Source organism: Coenobita brevimanus, chromosome 100 (assembly GCF_032717465.1).
Source record: "Coenobita brevimanus isolate Jiangsu-jjx chromosome 100, ASM3271746v2, whole genome shotgun sequence".
Taxonomy (NCBI): domain Eukaryota; kingdom Metazoa; phylum Arthropoda; class Malacostraca; order Decapoda; family Coenobitidae; genus Coenobita; species Coenobita brevimanus.
The window spans coordinates 30573529-30594167 of NC_137053.1; the positions used below are offsets into that span (position 1 = coordinate 30573529).

General features: G+C 40.2%; 1 protein-coding gene across 1 annotated transcript in view; it reads left to right on the forward strand.

Annotated features, from left to right (window-relative positions):
* The window catches only part of LOC145414694 (periodic tryptophan protein 2 homolog), a 632863-nt gene that overhangs the window by 588401 nt on the left and 23823 nt on the right, over nucleotides 1-20639 (forward strand). The gene's annotated exons all lie outside the window — the stretch shown is intronic.

Below are 20639 nucleotides of genomic sequence, written 5' to 3' on the forward strand. Positions count from 1 at the left end.
GGGACAAGTTATCCAATAATCGAAATCAGCTGAGTAACATTGAAAAATAAATGAATGTTTGTTTTACCCATTGACCCTACTCTTATAAGTCTTCTTCCTCTTGTTTCTCCACCTTTTTAGGTGTGATCTAAGGTGGTAATTATGATTAATTTCCAGATATGTATATATATATATATATATATATATATATATATATATATATACAGTATATATATACAGTAAGACCTCACTGTAACGGACTAATTGGGCCAAAATCATTCCGAAAAATACAAAATTCCGATAAAAGCGACATCCAGACTTCCCCCTACTAATCCGGACTTTTTCCGATATATCAGACATTAGTCCGGATCGAACGGAACGGTTTTTAAACTATTTTGACTACCATTGCGGTCCTGTATTGTGTTATAACTTCACTGCATTAATCAAATGGTATATTGTATATAATAATACTGTACTATACACTGATAAACATGTCTTTCATTTACCTTATTGTGGTGAACATAGCAGAAGTGGTCAGGCAATCCGGACTGCTTCTGGCTTTATCGGACTTTTTGCGATGTATAGGAATTTAGTCCGGTAGCTCCTTGAGTCCAATAAAAGCGATTTCCGGTCTATTGAAGTCCGTTATATCAAGGTTTTACTGTAGATATATATATATATATATATATATATATATATATATATATATATATATATGAATATACATATATATATATATATAGTATATGCATAAATATACAGTACCCTCGCGTCCAGCACGGTAATATTGTCATGCATGGGTCACATGTTGGACCAAAAACGTATTGGACTAACAATAGAGCTTATGGGGAAAAATGAATTATGTCAGCAACCCTCGGAAAAGTCACCCTAAATACCTACCATATACCTATACATATATTGGTACTATTGTAATTATAATAAATGGTACTGTGCTATGAATGATAATTGACCTTTTAGGATAGTGTTGGTGGGCTTGCTGGGAATGGAAGGTGGTATCCAAGGCTGTAGTTAGTCCTACTGGGTCCCCGGAGGATGGCTGCTGTCGTCACTAGCGGGTAATGGCTGTTGCTCCTCCTCAACCTCCCTCATAAATCCTTCGAAATCAAACCTCCCTCATAAATCCTTCGAAATCACACTCAGAATCACTATCTTCGTCCACAGCCATGGAAGGTCCTGCTTCTGCCTGTCCTAGCACTCGGCAGAGTGTATGCTTCCCACACTGTTGCCAGAGCCCTGTCTCGTGACTGTGGAAAGTGATCGCTGTCGCTGACTCGGTAGAGAATAAGGAGAAGCAACTTTGTTTATAAACTGGTACGCACGCCGATGAGAAGGGTTTTGATATTTATTCTAAAATATTAGTATGTATTCAGTGTCAGGCTAAATGCTCAATGCTGTAGTACGATACATTCTCTGTCGAGTGGCCTGGGTTATGGTCACACTGTTTTCCCCATCATATGCTCGGCAGGAATCCATCCAGATGAATTCCAAATGCCCGTGGTATCGTCGGCAATTTTACCACGTTACTGTTCCGATTTACCATCGTATCCTCGGCAAACCTGGTATGAAGTGCCGTGTGATAGCCTTCGGCTGCCAGGATCTGGTCTTAAGTTTTTTATTATGATCACGTTGGCTTCATTCATGTCGTAGGCCTTGGCAATGTCAACTTTCCTCTCCCCTTTCTTCTTCCTCTCGATGCTTTCTAGCTTGGTGGCCTGAGGGAGGTGCCGACGCTTCTTGGGGTTCTCAGAAGGCTTCCTAGGCATCGTGAGCAGGGTAAAATGTAGTAACAAGGGCAGAAAATGCAGCAAGAAAAAAGCACCTTCCAATGCAATTATGTGACTGAGTGGCTATGTGGCGGGAGAAATGTAAACAAAACATCACGTGACACCAAAGGCATTTTTAATTGGGTGGCATCGCGATCACGTCACAATAGCGAGCGGGGAAGGGTACTTGATCAGAAGTTTTTCATTGGCTATCATCATCATGGGAATGTCCAGTATGGCCGTGTTGGACCGGGGGTGATTGTGCTAGAGTGAACTCTGCGGATTTGGCCCACTTCTCGGAGCTCTGTGCGTGTTATGCTAACACACTCGTGTTGCAGTAATTAAATCGTATTAAATAATACTAATTAATTGCTCACCGTGCTGGACTCGAATCGTGCTGGACTAATGCGTGCTGGACGCGAGGGTACTGTATATACAGGTATATATATCTATCTATCTATCTATCTATTGCCAGACGCATAATCCCGTACGGGGTGGCCATTTGACTCTGAGTTACTTGTTGTACAGGGAGGGGCACTACCCCTCCACCAACCCACTTGACACGTAGGGAGCAGGTATAGTTTGGTTATATGGTTACCACCCAGTGTTGTAAATGGTGTCTTGGCTTACAGGAAACCATTTGGCTTGTCACTCAATGTAAAGCCACCGGTAACAGAAAGAAAAGCATTAATTAGTGACAGGAAAGATGGGAGAAATAGGAATCATTCTTTTTCTGTGCCTGCCCTCCTCTCTTCCTATTTCTCCCATCTTTCCTGTCACTACTTAATGCTTTTCGTTCCGTTACAGGTGGCTTTACACTGAGTGACAAGCCAAATAGTTTCCTGTAAGCCAAGAAACCATTTACAACGCTGGGTGGTAACCATATAACCAAACCATATGTGCTCCCTACGTGTCAAGTGGGTTGGTGGAGGGTTAGTGCCCCTCCCTGTAAAACAAGTAACTCAGAGTCAAATGGCCACCCCGTACAGGATTATGGCGTCTGGCAATAGATAGATAGATAGATAGATAGATAGATATGTATATAGTGTATATATATATATATATATATATAAAGTAGTAAAATTAATGTAGTAAACACTCTCAACATAATTCAAATTTTTGGCCTGCCTCAGGCCATCATCAGGTATTACAATTGTTCTATATCTGGTACTTAAAGAATTAAAAACAGTTTTCCTTCTGTAAATTTTAGGATTATACTTACTAATGACTTTAAGATCAAGAATTTTTTCAGTCACAAATATAGAATGCCTACTCCTTTATGTTCAGATGTTGTTTACAAATTTACATGTCCTAGTTGTAAGGCTGTGTATATTGGATGTACAAGTCGTTCATTTAAAATAAGAATATCTGAACATATGGGAAAGAGCTACAGGACAGGGCAATATTTACATCAAATGGCTTTTTCAGCTATTAGAGAGCATTCATTAACCCATGACCACCCTTTCTCTTACAATGATTATCAGATAGTAGCTAAATTCAGTAATTCGGCTGATGCTTTACTAGGAGAAAAATTACTAATAGAAAAGTATAGACCTGAAATCAATGTAGCAAATAGTACTTAATGGTCTGTTCGAATCTATAGGTGGGTTTGGTTTGCTTCAGTTTGGGAGGGGTTTGAGTTTAATGTTCAAATAGACAAATGATGTTTCAGTGGGGGTTTTGAGTAGTTTTCTTTGGGTCTTCTCTCAGTGATTCTTGGCATTTCTGTTTGAGCTTTTTTACTGGGAGGAGGGTTGATTTTACTTGCTTTTTTACTTGTTTATTACTTGTTTTTTAGCTTCATGGTTCAATAAAGTTCTGTTATTTTCATCAAGTCTGAGCTGACTGTATAGAACAATTGTAATACCTGATGATGGCCTGAGGTGGGCTGAAAATTTGAATTATGTTGAGAGTGTTTACTGCATTAATTTTACTACTGTTCTGGAAGTTGCAATGTCCAAGATCGCCTGCAGATGTATTACTTGGTCAATATGGAAGAAGTACTCTGACATGCTACTGAACTTCAGAAAAATTACATCTTAAATTCAGCAAAATAAGACATGACATAGGGTTTTTAGAGAAATGTTGGGAGAATGACATCCTTCCCAAATTTTTGAAATTTAAAGTATATACAAGAGATTTTCTTAAGACAGATATTTATAAACAGTGGCAATTTATTTGGTTGGAAAGAGAAATTAAAGTACAAAGTCTTAAATTAAGTAGTCATTTAGAAAAACTGGAAAGATGTAAACTTGCATTCAAATCTCAGGTTAGCTTTTTAGATTATTGGGTATTTTTACATAAAATCTATGAGTACGTGTTCTGTATCTCACAAAATTAATGCCAGGCACTCCAAAAAGCTACATAATTTAGGTATTCAAAATATTCATTATAATGAGTTAAGCATCTTCAATATTTCAAATAGAAGATTAACACAAAGGGAGAGAAAGTTGTTAATGTTAGGTCTGGATTTTTGTATTCCTTTCTATAAGACAGATTGGTTGAAGCATTATATTTCTTTAGAGAAACTTTGTAATAATGTTTTGGATTGTGCCAAGGGAGGTCTCATGTGTAATGGTTTAGATAAGAACAGAATCATTGACAAGATCAAAGATTTGGGTAACAATAATTACAGAATAGGGAGGAGGAAAGTCAATGATGTTCATTCTTCAGTATTTAGGAGAGAGGATATTGATTTACTTAAACAATTAGGGCAAGATGACTCTATCATTATTGTGAAACCAGATAAGGGGAGGGGAGTGGTTATAATGGATAAAGTAGATTATCAAAGAAAAATGTCTTGCATCCTTGAGGATCACACAAAATTTAGACCACTGAAAGGAGATATTTTTAGTAACATTATTAGAATAGAAGATATATGAAACAGAATGTTAAGGAATGTTAAGGGCAGAATTGGAATAGATAATTTTAAATCACTGAATGCATCAGGTTCAGTACCAGGAATAATGTATGGTAATCCTAAGATTCATAAATCAGATGTTCCACTTAGACCTATTGTTTCCTCTATAAAAACCGCTGGATATAATTTAGCTAAATTCTTGCTTCCTGTTGTGTCTCCCCTAACTACTAATGAGTATACAATTCCTAATTCAAAAGCATTTGTGGATGAAATTTTATCTTTGACACTTCCCAATCATTATGTTATGACTAGTTATGATATAGAGTCTCTATTTACTAATGTTCCTTTGGCTGAAACAATAGACATAATTCTTGATGATTATAAAGCAAGTATTTTTTATGGTTAAGATGCAACCCAGGTTAGACAGTTATTAGAATCTGCTACATCTGAATCATGTTTTCTGTTTAACAGTGTTCTTTATAATCAAGTGGATGTTATCAGTATGGGCTCATGTCTTGGACCTGTTTTTGCCAATGCATTTTTGTGCAATAGGGAGATTTCATGGTTAAATAATTGTCCCAGTGAATTTAGACCAATTTATTATAGAAGATATGTAGATGACTTATTTCTAATTTTCAATAATGAAGAGCCTCATCAAAAGTTTTTTTATTATATTAATAAACAACATAAAAATATAAGGTTCACATGTGAATTAGAAAACAATGGGAGTACAGTATATCATTTTTAGATATAAATATTGCTAAAAGTAATGAAAGACTAGTAACAGGGGTACATAGAAAACCAACTTTTAAAGGTCAAGGCTTAAATTGGTACAGTTTTTGTCCGATGATATACAAAACTAATTCAGTTAGAACTTTACTGAATCGAGCATACAATGTTTGTTTGAATTATATAACTTTGCATGAAGAATTTCGTAAGCTTAGGGATTATTTTCTGAACAATAATTATCAGATACACATATATGATAATAGTTTGAAGTCTTTCCTCTATACTAGACTAAAAATTTTAGTAAATGTATGTTATGTTTTGAGGTGAAAAAATTAGTTAAATATGTTAAAATGCCTTTCTATGGAAAAATCAGTTATCAGTTTCTCAATCTGGTACTTAAAGAATTAAAAAACAGTTTTCCTTCTGTAAATTTTAGGATTATACTTACTAATGACTTTAAGATCAAGAATTTTTTCAGTCACAAAGATAGAGTGCCTACTCCTTTATGTTCAGATGTTGTTTACAAATTTACATGTCCTAGTTGTAAGGCTGGGTATATTGGATGTACAAGTCGTTCATTTAAAATAAGAATATCTGAACATATGGGAAAGAGCTACAGGACAGGGCAATATTTACATCAAATGGCTTTTTCAGCTATTAGAGAGCATTCATTAACCCATGACCACCCTTTCTCTTACAATAATTTTCAGATAGTAGCTAAATTCAGTAATTCGGCTGATGCTTTACTAGGAGAAAAATTACTAATAGAAAAGTATAGACCTGAAATCAATGTAGCAAATAGTACTTAATGGTCTGTTCGAATCTATAGGTGGGTTTGGTTTGCTTCAGTTTGGGAGGGGTTTGAGTTTAATGTTCAAATAGACGAATGATGTTTCAGTGGGGGGTTTGAGTAGTTTTCTTTGGGTCTTCTCTCAGTGATTCTTGGCATTTCTGTTTGAGCTTTTTTACTGGGAGGAGGGTTGATTTTACTTGCTTTTTTACTTGTTTATTACTTGTTTTTTAGCTTCATGGTTCAATAAAGTTCCGTTATTTTCATCAAGTCTGAGCTGACTGTATAAAACAATTGTAATACCTGATGATGGCCTAAGGTGGGCCGAAAATTTGAATTATGTTGAAAGTGTTTACTGCATTAATTTTACTACTGTTCTGGAAGTTGCAATGTCCAAGATCGCCTGCATATGTATTACAGTATATATATATATATATATATATATATATATATATATATATATATATATGTATATATGTATATATATATATATATATATATATATATATATATATATATATATATATTGAGGCGTCTAGAGCCAAAGGGGCATCCCCACCAATATACTGGTTTTGAGTTAGGTATGAGAGACAACAGGCTTAACCCTCTTCTCAGTGACAGCACTGGTTGCCATACAAGATTCGGCCTTCTGGACAGTGGTAGGGGGGCTCAAAGTCACGTGGGTTTGTCCATGCTGCCGGGCGAACAAATCAGAGCAGGCAGGCATCTAAGCCACACAGCCCAAACCAATCAGCATTCTCACTCTCTGCCACTCCCCCAGAGCAGCCAATCAGCAAGCGTGTGGCCCGCCCGGTGTGACAGTGAGGATTCCTCCCGTGTTCACTGAGGTGTATAATTAGAACGTCTAGGATTTTTACCCGGTTTATCGTGGAGTTTGGGTGACTAGGTGAGCTGGTGTTATTGGGGTTGAAGGTGGGGGGGGGGACAAGATGAGTTCAACACATAGGTTAAGTGTGGAGGTGGTGACTATATACTATCGTTAGTGTCAGAAGTGTGTGGAGAAGTGGAAAAAGGTAGAAAGGAAGAGGAAAAGAGAGTGGTGAGGGGAGACAGCGGTAGGGGGCGTGGCACCGAGGAGGCAGAGTTGGATGTCGTTCTCCTAGATGACAACCCCACCATTTAACCCCCCACTACCCCTTCTCAATTTACTTAAGCACTACACAACTTTTTTTTTTTTTTAGTGTTGTTATTTCAATCTATTATGGTAGAGGAAAAATAATAACTGCATTGATTTCAGTTTTAGTTGTAAAAAACGTGAAATTACAGTAATAATTATTCGTTTATTAATATTAAGTGAACTGGAATCTTCAGTTAATAAAGTTTTGTACATTAATACATTCGTTGATGTTTTTTCTGCTATGTTTTTAAATCCCTACAATATGTTATTATGCCCACTTATAAATTGGGGGTTTGGTTTACTGCCTGTTTTGTGGTTACGGTTATTATTGTTTTGTTTTTTTGGCTTTACATGTACAGCATAGGCGCTGATGATCATTTTGATGTATAAAAGGTTTGTTTATTGCCTTCTGGCTATGACATTGCTATAAACACAACTTTAAAGCGTCATAACTCAAAAGTACATTTTGGCGCCGATGCCCCTTGGTTCTAGATGCCTCATATATATATATATATATATATATATATATATATATATTTATATATATATATATATATATATTTTATATATATATATATATATATATATATATTTTATATATATATATATATATATATATATATATTTTATATATATATATATATATTTTATATATATATATATATATATATTTTATATATATATATATATATATATATATATATATATATATATATATACATACACACACACACACACAGTAATCCTTTTAATACCCAGACGCCCAAGTCCTGGACATTTTGGGTTCGGGCCTTCGGAAACCAAAAATGGCCAAAAAACTTAAAAAAGCAATAAAAAATCCAACATGTTTTCAACTATACCTTGAACTTGCCAAGTGGCGATGAACAGCTGAGTTTTGGCGTGTAGGTCCGCCAACATCTGGCAGAGCGCCCCTGCCTCCTCCCCATTTCCCACCTACCCATCGTCGTGAGTGCACGTTCGTTGCCATGGCCACTCACATGCTCGCTTTTGTGGTGGTGCCCTCACTGCTGCAGGCCCTGCTGTTCTTCTGCTGCCTCTTACGCATGTGTGTGACAGTGGCCTTACCTCCCAAGAAGAGGAAACGAGTAGTTCTGACTCTGTTCGAGAAGGTGGATGCGGGATGGTTGACGTCCCGCATCCTCCGAGAATTCAACCTGGCCCGCTCTACCTTGTTTGATATCAAGAAATCCCGGGACAGACTCACCCAACGCACTGCTGATTTTACTCCGAAGACCAAACGCAACGTGCAGAGGAATATTATGTACCCTCCCAGATTTGCAGAAATCGACCGCTCCACGCTGATTTGGTATCATCAACAACGTGCTGCTAGTGTGTTGGTGTGTGGTACGGAGCTGAAGGCCGTTGCTGAAAAGTTCACAAGTTATACAACACCCCAGACTTCAAGGCATCTGAGGGTTGGGTCTTCGCTTTCAAGTTATGACATGGACTTACCAACCATAAGGCCCATGGCGAAGCTTTGGACGCTAACAAGGAGGGAGTAGAAGTGTTTCGGCAGAAGGTGAAGGACTTGGTCGACAGGGAGTGCCTCACTCTTGGTCAAGTCTACAACGCTGACGAAACTGGTCTATTCTGTCTCTTGCTGCCAATGAACACTCTAGCAGAGGAGACAGAAAAGTGTGTACTTGGATGCAAGCTCTCTAAGCAGCAGATATCTGCTTTGTGTTGCGCCAATGCTAATGACATGCATCGGCTCGAGCCCGTTATTGTTGGCCGTGCAAAGCAGCCTCAGTGCCTTTGTGGGTTGATGGATGTCCTTCCTGTCATTTGGAACCATTCTGTGAAGGCTTGGTTCATAGCCAAGATCTTCAAAGACTTGTTTCAGCAGCACTTTCTCAAGGAGGTCATCCATTATCAGACGAAAACACTGGGAATCCCATGCAACCTTATAAAGGCTTTCCTTCTCTTGGGCAGTGCGCCTGCACATCCATCTGAAAAGGAGTTGGTGGTTGAGAATTGCCGCATTAGGTGCTTGTTTTTGCCACCTAATGCGACTGCTTTCATCCAACCAAGGGACCAATGAGTGATTGTGGAAACAAAGAGGCTGTACTGTCGGAAGTTCCTGGACAGTGTGATGGTTGTTCTCGAGGACGAGGACGAGTGCAGGGAGGGGCGGGACGTGTGAGGCCAACGGACTTTGGAAACCTTCGCCGCTACAACCTCAAGTCAGCCGTCTACAACTGGGCCAGTGCATGGAGGGAAGTCCCTGTCAAGACTCTGGAACGTGATTGGTCTCATCTGCTTCTCGGAGCCGATGTGGTGCATGACTTTCTACGTTCTGACGTGGATGACATCCATGCACATCTTCGTTCAGCTGGTAATGAGGTGTATGTTGACGAAGAGTGTGAGTGGTTGAATGACGACAAGGGCGATCCTGGGTACCAGATCATGTCTGAGACCGAAATCGCCTCTTCAGTTACAGGCACAAGTACCCAACTGGAAGATTCCGACAAGGACAGTGAGAATGATGCTGACTCCTCTGAGCACATTACTACTCCAGCCATCCCTAAGCTGAGCGCACTCCGGGAGCATGTCGAGTTCGTTCCAGACTACCTTGAACACCCGGACTGTGACCGGGAGATGGGGCCCCTGGGACTCATGGAGGAAGTGCATGCTTTTAGGCAGCACATCATCACTCACCAAAATCACTGTTCCTTATGTCAATCAACCATTGACACTTTCTTCAGACCTGTGACCCACACCGTGCCCAACCCTGGCTTCACACCACTGCCTCACCAAGACATGCCTTCCACCTCCAAGCCACAGCCCAGCACATCAGCCACGGTGGAGTTGTCACTGGACGTGAGTTTGCGGCTTTCTTCTGAGTCATCTGCAGTGGGTAGTCCATCACCACGTCCCAGTGATGTGCCCTTCGGCCACCTATTCTCGGACTTTGACAGTGAATAAACAGCAAAAACTCGCCACTATACCACATGGTAATTTACAGTGCTGTGCAGTGTTAAGAAATTAGAGTTTAGAGTGCCAAAAGGATTAAGTGCAGAGTGCAACACTGGTGAGTTTCATGTGCAGCGCAAGGAAGAAAAGAATGTGCAGTGTTAAGAAATTAGAATTCAGAGTGCAGAGGATTAAATGCAGAGTGCAATACTGGTGAGTTTCAATGCAGTGGAAGTAAGTAAAGAATGTGCAGTGTTAAGAAATTAGAATTCAGAGTGCAAAGGATTATGTGCAGTGCAACACTGGATTACTGTACGTGCTTCAGGTACACCTTTGTACTGTCAGAGTCAGAGAGGAGGTGGGTTAATCTTTGCAACGGCCACGGATGTGTTGTAAGTATCCTGTACACTGCTAAATATTTTCCATACTCACCTCTAATTCCTCATTCTCTTGTTCCTTTTCATTTATTTCATGCTGTCTGCCCCTTATTTGTGTGAATAGGGTCTTAAATAGGTGCCATGCATGTCCAGTAGGAAGTTATTTAGGTGGTCTTCAAAGTTAGGTTGGGTTAGGGTCCATAAGTACATGTCCAAGAGGCATTTTCCCAAGTCCCAGACAAACCCAAGTCTCGGACATGCCTTTGGCTCTATTACGTCAGGTCTTGGAGGGATTACTCTATATATAAGGCGAGGGTTAGGTTCCTGGAGAGGTCGCTTTAGTTAAAAACGCATTATTTAAACATAATTTTCCCATAAACAATGGTAATATTGGGGGTTACGTTCCTGGACTCTGGGAAAGTCTACCCATATGGGAAGTTATGCTACTCTAAACTTAAAAGCAACAATATTAATTTGAAAGAAAACCCACATAAGTTACAAAAACAGTATATTTGGGGAGAAATAAACAACATTTGAGCCCTAGTCGGGCTGAAGTGTTGTTTACTTCACCCCAAATGCATACTGTTTTCGTTTTTTACGTGGATCTTCTCTCAATTCTGCTTTATTCATGGCATTGTGAAAGTTCCTCAACATTATTAATGCATTAGTAGGTCATAAAAACACTACAGTAAAAGCAACATTTTTATTACAGGACGTAGGTCACAAACAATAACAACACACAGCCTCGCTTCATCTATGCATCACTCGTCGTCTGCTGCTGTCCCTCCTCACCCCGCTCCCCCACCTCCTGCCACTCCCCATCCTAAATTTGTTGTCCCTCCTCGCTCTGCTGTCCTTCCTCTTCCTCTGACTCCCGTGCTACTGGTAATGAAAATAACTCCCTAAAGTTTTCTGTCTTCTTCATAAAGAACTGCTCTATCTTGGTCTGAGTGGTTTTCTTCTTTCTATTCAGCAGCATGAAGTTGTAACAATTTAGATCTGCCATCACTTTCCTGGCCAAATTTTGTCCGAAAATGAGCCACATTGCTCATAATGGGGCCAAACTTCATTTTCGAATATTATAGTTCGAATAAAACTAGTTTAAGCTACAGGTAAATAAAAAATTGTATTTATTCATAAACTGCCAAATATGGTCTATCAGCTCGGGACTGTCCAAGGCGCGCGCGGCTAATTTGAAACCATCACGTATGTGTAAAGTCACGTTAAATTAAGAAACCCTTGTTAGTGAAACATATCTCCTTAAATATTTCTCGTGTTAAAACGAAAATGCCTTTTTTAAACTTGCATTATATATACAGCATATATATTATATATATATATATATATATATATATAGATGTATATATATGTATATATATATTTATATATATATACATGTGCAGATTGGCCTGGGAGGAAGGTAGAGTCCTGGATTGTTGGAAGTCAGGTATAATTATTCCCTTGTACAAAGGAAAAGGGGAAAAAGAAGTGTGTGGTAATCATAGGGGCATTTGTCTTCTTAGTATAATAGGAAAAGTGTATGGTAGGATACTTATTGACAGAGTTAGAGAAAGAACAGAGAAATTAGTTGGAGAAGAACAGGGAGGATTAAGGAAGGGAAGAGGTTGTGTAGATCAGATATTCATTCTTAGATCTTTAGTGGAAAAGTTTCTAGAGAAGGGAAAGAAGTTGTATGCGGCTTTTATGGATTTGGAGAAGGCATATGACAGGGTGGATAGACAAGGATTGTGGAAAGTGTTAAGAATATATGGAGTAGATGGGAAGTTGTTGAATGCTGTGAAGAGTATGTACGATGGTGCGAAGGCTGCAGTGCGTGTGGATGGTGAACTAAGTGAATTTTTCACTTTGAAAGTTGGGTTGAAACAGGGATGTGTCATGTCTCCATGGTTGTTCAATCTGTACATGGATGGGGTAATAAAAGAGGTACAAGGTAGGGTAGTGTATGTTGGAGTGGCCCTGGTGAGAGAGGATAGTATTTGGAAACTCCCTGTACTGTTGTTTGCAGATGATACTGTGTTGTTGAGTGAAGACGAAGGGGAGCTGCAAGGCTTGGTGGATGAGTTTGGGAGAGTGTGTAAGAAATGGAATCTAAAGGTGAATGTAGGGAAGAGTAAAGTGATGGTCTTTAAGAGAGGTGAAGTCAGTGAATGTACAGTGAGGTTGGATGGTGAGGAATTGGAAAATGTGAGTACGTTTAAGCACTTGGGTAGTGTGATGAGTAAGGATGGAGGTTTGGAGGGTGAAGTGCTTGAAAGGGTACAGCAGGGAAGAAAGGTTGCTGGTTCTTTGAAAGCTGTGTTAAGAAACAGGGAAGTGAGCATGGAAGTGAAAAAGTTACTACATGACAGTATTGTGATACCAACTCTAACGTATGGAAGTGAAGCTTGGACGTTGTTGGAAGGACACAAGTCAAGAGTGAGAGCAATGGAAATGAGTTATTTAAGAGGAGCCTGTGGAGTCACATGGAGAGACAGGTTGACGAATGAGGATATAAAGGAGCGTTGTGGTGTGGATGTGGATGTGATAGGAAGCGTTATGAGGAACACACTGAGGTGGTTTGGCCATGTGGAGAGGATGGAGGGTGAAAGACTGAGACAAGAGAGTATGTGAGTGAGGTGGAGTGGGGGAAGAGGGAGAGGGAGGCCGAGGATTAGATGGAGGTATGGGGTGGAGAGGTATATGAGAGAGGGGGGTGTGAGTTGGGAGCAGGGCAGTGAAATGGCAGGGGACAGGGCGACTTGAGAGGCGATTTGTTTGTCGCCACCCCAACTGGGCGTGCGGCGTCGGTCAATATCTATCTATCTATATATATATATATATATATATATATATATATATATATATATATATACGTATATATATATATATATATATATATATATATATATATATATATATACGTATATATATATATATATATATATATATATATATATATATATATATACCGTATTTCTGCGGCATGTGTAAGACGAGCATTGTGAAAGACGCACCCTAATTCTGGCAGGGCAGTTCTGTGAAAAAAAAAGTTTGCCCCAACCCAGACTGCAATAAGGTTTCTTGATAAGAGCCATTACCACACAGATACACACTCACCTTTCAGAATCTATTCATTACTGATCATCAGCCTTTGGTTTCTTTTTTTTATATACAAAGAATGGTACAGGAAAAGAAAACAATGCCCCTTCTTAACAAAACGTGACTGATATGAGCCACTATCACTTAGATACACACTCACCTTTCAGAATCTATTCAGTACTGCTCATCATCCTTTAGTTTCTTCTTTTATGTACAAAGAATGATACAGGAAATGAGAAAACAAAACCCCATCTTAACAAAACGTGACTTCAAACCACGAGGCCATCTCAACTTTGTTGATAATTATGTATCAGTAAACTGATATAAACACTGTTTTTAATATTTTATGAATTTAAAACCACAAATGAAGTCAATAAACTCTATTCTTTCATTCACTGACGAAAACATAAAATACAATGAATGTTCACATCAGTTCATTTATCCTAAAAGAACCCCGTCATATTCCACACTTGTTACGGAATTTCCTCACATTGCCTTGACTCAAGCACAATATCAGACTACTACCATCATTAATCATGCACTCTAACTAACCTGTAATTACATTCACAAATAATATAAAAAGGTAGCACTTGTAATTACACAAATTACAATGTTTTACAACCAAAGTTCAATATAGCAAGGCTGCTTGGGAACAGGATAGACAGCTGTTTTTACTCTCTTCTCTCAGTATCACTCCTTCACTGTCAGCTATGTTTGCCTTGCAGCATCAACAATTAAAAATGCATGCTTCACTGATCATAATTTACTATAAACATTCATTTCAAAACATACTGACTATGGTGAAAACATCCATTGTTACACCTTAGTAACACTGCTGCCTCCCAGTCGCTAGACAGCAGTCTCTACCCCTTCCTCTCAGTATCATTTCCTCACTATCAGCGATGTTTCCCTTGCAGCATCACAGTTAAAAATACGTTCTTCACTGATCACAATTTACTAAAAACAGACATTCATCTCAAAACATGTCGAGAATGGTGAAACTATCTCTTAGCAACACTGCTGCATCCCAAGCGCTAGACAGCTGTCTCTACCCTCTTCTCCCAGTATCACTCCCTTACTGTCAGCTGTTTTCCTTCCAGCATCAACAATTAAAAATGCATATTTCTCTTACCAGAATTTGCTAAAAACAGACATCCATCTCAAAACATTCGAGTACTGTGAAAACATACATTTTTGGTCTTAACACTGCTGCCTCCTAGTCGCTATGGTACACACACACACACACGCACACATGTACACACCACATGCAACATTTGCTCGCCTCTGACACATTTACATCAGTCTGTTTTGGAGTACCCAGTGGCTTTATTATATGCCAAAAATATCAAAATGTATTTGGTTGTTCAATATAAATATCATCACTTAAGGACATGAAACATCTCAAACAATTTATTCATCCAAACATCGTCAGTGCAAGACTAAAGGTGCACAGCACCATTGATCCTAAATTTTCCATGGTTGCATCTGTCATGATCACCAAAAACCTATATTCACGTCATATTACTGACATGGTGAAAATTTCACTCGTCTTCAAATCCTGAGAATTCACCACTACTTCCCCCAAGTTCTGAAGCTTCACTGGAAGTCATCACCACGGTCATCATCACTGTTTCACTGTCACTCTCATACAGTAAATGGTCCTCAGTACCATCCATTGAATTGCTTATACCACACTTCATACGACTTTAACTTGGCAATTGTTTTAACTGAGCACAGGCGATATTCAGACTTGGGGCATTTGATACAGCCCACATTAACCTCCTCAGTACATGTTTCCTGAACTTAATAAAATCATATGGCGAGCATGAATAAACTACCCTATAAAATACATTGCTGGGCTGAAGGGATTATAATAAGCGGATTATCAGTTCCCTAGCCTGACTCTTCCCACTTCTACTTCCTTAACTACACCCACACCAAACTCTCACCTACACCTTAGGATTCTGATCGTTTCGACCGTAACGTCCAAAATGGCAGACGATTTTACAACCTAACCTAACCTAACCTAACAAATTTGGACGTTACGGCCTAAATGATCCCCATTGCCGATCATGAGAGCTTTGCTTAGGCAGCAGAGATGCAGAGAGTGAACGTTGTCAATCATTCTGATCGCTTCGTCTGCTAAGAATACAGCAGAAATGGCGGACGCTGATATGAATGCCCGTCAGGCACTGCTATTTCAGATATTGCATCAGTTATGCTACTCAGTGAATTTTATCCTATTTTCATAACAAAATACTGTAATTGGGTGTGCCCTGAGTTCCATAGACATTGCTAAAGTACTTCACTTGGCTGAAAAAGTGAAGCTGTAACTTCAGGCAGCACTGTTTAACGTTACAACTGTTTTTCCTGTTTTTCGCTATTGGTATAATAAGACTGTTCACTTCTATGATACTCTTGTCAGGCATGAAACAAAATGTCACTAAGAGAAGCCAACCATATGAGGGTGATTGAATTTCCATATACGACAAAAATCAATTCTGATGACTTGTCAGGTTCGCTTGCCAGCATCTCTCCAGTATGACTGCTTTGCTAGTTAGTAAGTGGATGGCAAGCAAAGTGGTTATGATTGCCTTTCAGAAGGTTAGCAGACAGTTCACCAGTGAGCACGTTAGCTTGCTAGAGTAGGGTGTACGCTAGACACTAAACTGCTAAGTTGCTAAACCGCTAAACCCCTTGACGGTATTGGCCAGTTGAGCTGAAAACAAACTGTGAATGCTTTGTGTTCTTGAACTTACATGTTTTAATATCTGCTGCATATATACACTCACAAAATGTCACAAAAGTAACTGACCTAATTAGGGTTACTGAATTTCCATACGTGACGAAAGTCTGTTTTGATGACTTGGCAGTTTCACTAGCCAGCATCACTCCAGTAGTTAGTGAATGGATGGCAGGCAAAGTGGTCATGATTGCCTTTCAGAAGGTCAGCAGACAGTTCACCAGTGAGCACGTTAGCTTGCTAGAGTAGGGTGTACGCTAGACACTAAACTGTAAGTTGCTAAACTGCTAAACCCCTTGACGGTATTGGCCAGTTGAGCTGAAAACAAACCGTGAATGCTTTGTGTTCTTGAACTTGCGTGTTTTAATATCTGCTGTATATATACACACAAAATGTCACAAAAGCAACTGACCTAATTAGGGTTACTGAATTTCCATACGTGACGAAAGTCTGTTTTGATGACTTGGCAGTTTCACTAGCCAGCATCTCTCCAGTATGATTGCTTTGCTAGTTAGTGAATGGATGGCAAGCAAAGTGGTCATGATTGCCTTTCAGAAGGTTAGCAGACAGTTCACCAGTGATCATGTACGTTAGCTTGCTGGAATAGTGCGGATGCTGAACTGTTAAATTGCTAAACTGCTAAATATCTTCACGATGTTAGCCAGTTGAGCTGTAAACAAACCCGCGAAAGTTTTATGTGTTTCTGATCTCGCGTGTTTCTTAAATCTGCTGCATATACACACTAGTGTATATTATTTTTAAAAATAAAATCAAGTCTGCATACCGTAGAAAACACCTGTGGTTGCTAAGCAGTGAGATGATCATCTTTATAAGAGTTTCTTCTCAATGGAGCCAAACTAACCTGCCTTTAGTCTAGCGTGCAGGACGCATGGGGATATTTTAAGGTGACTTTGAGACAAAAAAGTGCGTCTTACATGCCGCGAAATACGGTATATATATATATATATACAGTACCCTCACATCCAACACGGTAATATTGTCATGCACAGGTCCCGTGTTGGACCAAAAACGTGTTGGACAAACGACAGGGCTCATGGGGAAAAATGAATTATGTCAGCAACCCTAGGAAAAGTCACCCTAAATACCTACCATATACCTTTACATATATTGGTACTACTGTAATCGTAATAAATGGTGCTGTACTATGAATGATAACTAACCTTTTAGGATAGTGTTGGTGGGCTTGCTGGGAATGGAAGGTGGTATCCGAGGCTGTAGGTAGTCCTACTTGGTCCTTGGAGGATGGCTGCTGGCATCACTAGCGGGTAATGGCTGCTGCTTCTCCTCAACCCCCCTCATAAATCCTGCGAAATCACACTCAGAACCACTATCCTCATCCACATCCATGGAAGGTCCTGCTTCTGCCTGTCCTAGCACTCTGTAAGCCTGCACTCCTGCCAGGATCTTGTCTTGGTTTTTTATTATGGTCCTTACGCTGGCTTCATTCACGTTGTAGGCCTTGGCGATGTCCACTTTCCTCTCCCTTTTCTTCTTCCTCTCGATGATTTCTAGCTTGGTGGCCTGAGGGAGGTGCCGCCGCTTCTTGAGGTTCTCAGAAGGCTTCCTAGGCATTGTGAGCAGGATAAAATGCAGTAGCAAGGGCAGAAAATGCAGTGAGAAAAAAGCACCTTCCAATGCGAATTATGCGACTGAGTAGCACTGTGGCGGGAGAAATGTAAACAAAACATCACGTGAGAGCAGAAGCATTTTTGATTGGGCGACATCACGATCACATCACGATAGCAGGTGGGGGAGGCAACTTGATCAGAAGTTTTGATTGGCTGTCAGCATCACAGGAACATCCAGTATGACCGTGTTGGACCGGGGGTAATCGTGCTAGAGGCGAACTCTGCGGATTTCGCCCACTTCTCGGAGCTCCGTGCGTGTTATGCTAATGCACCTATGTTACAGTAATTAAATTGTATTAAATCGTATTAATTTTTTGCTCTCCGTGCTGGACGCGAATCGTGCTGGACAAACGCATGTTGGACGCGAGGGTACTGTATATATATATATATATATATATATATATATATATATATATATATACGTATATATATATATACGTATATATATATATATACAGTATCACACCGATGTTATGGCTTTTGAAAGTTTTCTAAGTTTTTAAACTTTTGAAAGTATGGTTTTGAAGTTATTATGTTTGGTGTTGCATACTTTGTCAGTGCCATCGGAGTGCATGGATAGCAGTATCTTCCTCATGTGAAAGCTGGGTTTCGGAAGACTAATTTTCGCACTTCTCTCCGAGCTTTACCCGTGCCCAGACGTTCCATACACAGCATATTCGTCTTTCATTTCTCATGAACAGTTGAGGGGGCTACCTATTTTTCAGGATTATTACACAAGAGACCAAAGGGGTTTTGAAATACAGAGGTGGAAAGCAAAAAATTTTCTTAAAATATATATATTTTATTTCCATAAGTGCTCCAAATACTGTACTTCTTACGATTGTTCCCACTGTTTGTTTAGGAGAACAGTTTTCACTAACTTTCCCTCTTGAAAGATGCCCTCATTCGAGTCTGCTCACTGCCCTTCTTCCTACTACAGATGATTTATCGGCCCCCAGGTGGCCCCCTTCCCCACCCCACTTTAGTGGGGCTAGAAATGCCACTGGGCCACATGGCCATGGCCCCCCGCTCATAGGTGAATATGTTGTATGAAATACGAGGGTGGCTGTGGAACACTAGAATATATTCTGATTTCTTCTAAAGACATCACTGAAGTCACTGCAGGCCTCCATGATATCCATTTGGAGGCTCTGAAGGGTCATAATTTGAAAGGTTGGAAGCCACTGATGTCTGACTTAGCCCTTATCGCTCCAAAATCCTGGCTATCCCCCTGTAAGGAAGGAAATATATTTACAAAATTTAATATATGTGAACAACTGAACATCTAGGTAAAATATTTCTGCTTTCATTGCTTCATTGGCATGAAGAAACAAACATAGGAAAATAGAAATTTTTGTGGTTATGTTTTCCAAGCAAACTATAGGCCTTCTGTTTTATGAAGCCAGTTTGGGTGGGGCCTTCTAAGACCTCACACCGCTAGCTCTGATGCCACATCACCGCCGCCACACACGTGTAATTGCTCCTGCTCACCTCTCTCTCTCTCTCTCTCTCTCTCTCTCTCTTTCTCTCTCTCCAATGTCAAGTTAGTAAAGTAATTCCTCCAATATCCGGACGCCCATTTTGGACATCCCCAATAACCGGACATTTTCGTCCCAGGATCCAATATTCCCCAAATGGGCCAAAAACCGCAAAAAATTCGAAAAAAAATCTGACTTTTTCCCGCCCGTAATTTGAAGTTGACGCGTGCAGCGCGGGTGAGCTGTGTTTTCGTGCGCTGTTCTGCCGACGTCTGCTAGAGCGTCCCTGCATCCTCCCCACTTACCGCCCGTCTCTTGTTGTGTGTGCATGCTCGTCGTCATGGCCGCCCATGTGCTCGCTTTTGTGGTGGTGCCTTACCAGCTGCAGGCTCTCCTGCTGCTCTCGTGCCTCTCCTTCGTGTGTGTGATGATGGCCCTGCTGCCTGAGAAGAGGAAGAGAGTGGTTTTGACTCTGGAGAAGAAGAGGGAGATATTGGACAAGGTGGATGCGGGATGGTCTACCTCACGTATCCTCCGTGAATTCAACCTGGCCTGGTCTACTTTGTTTGATATCAAGAGATCCCGCGACAAACTCATGCAGTACACGGCTGACTTCTCGTTGAAAAGCAAACGCAACGTGGAGAGGAAGGTGATGTATACTCCCAAGTATGCAGAAGTCGACCGCTCTACGTTGATTTGGTATCGACAGCAACGTGCTGCTGGTGTGATGGTGTGTGGCACGGAGCTGAAGGCTGCTGCTGAGAAGTTCTCAAGGCTTCACGACGCCCTAGACTTCAAGGCATCCAAAGGTTGGCTCTTCGCGTTCAAGTTACGACATGGCCTTACCAACCGTAAGTCTCATGGCGAAGCTTTGGACGCCAACGAGGATGGAGTTGACGAGTTTCGGCACAAGGTGAAGGGCTTGATCGACAGGGAGGGCCTAACTCTCGGTCAAGTCTACAACGCTGATGAAACTGGCTTATTCTATCGCTTTTTGCCTACGAACACTTTAGCCGAGGAGACGGAGAAGCATGTACCTGGCCGCAAGCTCTGCAAGCAACAGATATCTGCTTTGTGTT